We start from the raw sequence: 2,379 nt of genomic DNA, 5'->3' as shown, positions 1-2,379 counted from the left end.
TATTTTTTATACAAATTTTTCTCAGAAAACAATTTATTGTAGATCAATTAGATTACAAGATAGACATATCTAGCTTGTTACCCCAAATATTTTGAAACAATTTTATGGTCTACAGACAGGTTTGCAATTTTCTTGCTGTTTTTACAATATTGAACAATTTAAGTCAATTTATTAGATTTTGCCATTTTTAAAATATAGTCTAAATTCGCCATTAATGCCCAAACACCCCATTAGCTATTTTATTGATAAAATTGACTTTCATGATTCACATGATAATTTAGGACTAATGATTAATGTCAGCAGTCAATACAGGAAACTTAGGTAGAAGTTAGAGGTTCTTATGTATTCTTAAATGATACAGATAGTTTAAATGTGACTCAAGAAATAGCGTATTCAGAGCAATGAATGGTATTCATTATAATTGGAGATTGGAATACACAAAATGGCTATCAAATAATCAGGGTGGAATTTTGGGAATGTGAGTTCATACATTCAAGATTGATGATCATTGATCCAGCCTAGTAGCATTATCAGGTCCGAAATATTAGCTAAATATAAAGTAAAATTTAATTACGCATTCTTAGATCCAATATGATACATGCACATCAGCACATGTTTCTATATTTTCCCTCCCAAATTCCACCTTGTCCAGGCACCAATCACCAGGATGCACAAATATTCTAATATGCAATTATGATGATTCTTTATTCTTTGCGAAATTGCCATCAATTATTTCATCATCAGTCATCAATAATTTTATAACCTAGGTAAGGCTATCCATTAATTTTCATTACTTTTTCAGCCCCTAACCTAAACACATAACAGTATTTTGATTTAATCTATACCCTAACAAAAATCAAGGCATGATACAGAGTCGGCGAGAGGCTCGCTATAGTTGGGGTAAGGTTATTCTGGGTCTGATCGGCCACTCGACCGCAATCAGCGACTAGTCAGAGTCGCCTTACCGACTTTATAGTCTCTGAGAGTGGGGGCATGAGTGGGTTTGGCCGAACCTACCCAGCCCATAAACTGCCCAGGCTGCCCTTCAAGCCCACAGCGAAGAGCAGTGGGCAGAATCCTGCCTGATCAGCATCTGCGAGCTTGTCTGCACCTGCATAACTATTTGCATGCATATGTCGTGCCGAAATCGCGATTTTATGGAATCCAGTTGGCGAATCTGTAGTATCAGCATTACTATACTACTAGAGTAATCTGGGGTTAGGTCAGTCAGCCAAGTTGTCTTTTAATATTTATATATGAAAGGAACTGACAGAATTTGATCTAACCTTTTCTAACTCTAACTGTAGATTCATGTTTTAACTAAAAATCTAACGTACGATTTTCTGAATCAGCAACAAAATGCTGGATTCTACAGATTCAGCAACTGGCTGACTATTCTATAGAATGGGCAATTCCGCGATTATTGCACGACATATTCATATACTAAAATCCAGTCTCGGCGACGTCCGTTCGCGTGTATGCGTGCTACGCATGTGTTTGATTTGCTTCACGTCAACATTCGTTTTCGATTACTTAAATTTACGATATAAAAAAATCACATGAATTTCTAATTTGCATTTATTTCTTTTTATACTCTAATAACTTGTCATCGCCCCGTCTATGAACGCATTCAAGAACAGACTAGATCAGAGGTTCTTAACCCGGGTTCGATCGAACCCCGGGGGTTCGGTGAGTCGTTTTCTGGGGTTCGACCGGTTGTTTCACGGGACGTCACGCACTGCTTGGCCATTATTAGTTGCAGCTGATCACGCCACATCGCCAAGAAGCTTGGCCATTATTGGCATCGCCAATAATGGCCAAGTCACAGAATCTCATACCCAGCATGGGTGAGACAGCCGTTCACGTTTAGCGTTGCGACCGCAGATGTGAATGATGAATACCTCAACGAAATCATTGGACTGCAGGAGAGCCAGGTTCAACAGCAACTCTTCAGAACAACAACGCTCTCAACATTTGGTGTCTCCAAATCGCTGTGTACCTCTTATTGCTAAGAAAGCCCTGGATATTCTCATAACGTTTGTTACAACATATCTTGTGAGCAGTCCTTTTCGATGATGGTAAACATCAGAACGAAGAAAAGGAAAATACTTGGAAGGAAACTTGTTGCGAAAGTGTTATGACAGTGGCACTTGCGAAGGTGAAGCCGCGCATTCCCGAAATTGTCGCACTGAGTTAACAACAAAACTAACATTGATTTGCAGTGAATATTCATTTTGTTTTTGTTTATGCGCGAAATTTATGTTGTGTAGGTGTTTTTCCTTTAACAAATGGATTCTGTGTGCAAATGATGCAAGGTACAGTTTATGCAGTTATACAGTTTATAGTTATATAGCATAGACGTATGTTTTTAATTAAAAA

This window comes from Hyalella azteca, unplaced genomic scaffold (genome assembly GCF_000764305.2).
Source record: "Hyalella azteca isolate HAZT.00-mixed unplaced genomic scaffold, Hazt_2.0.2 contig3356, whole genome shotgun sequence".
NCBI lineage: Eukaryota > Metazoa > Arthropoda > Malacostraca > Amphipoda > Hyalellidae > Hyalella > Hyalella azteca.
The sequence above is the reverse complement of the archived record's forward strand: the minus strand, read 5'-3'. Positions refer to the sequence as shown.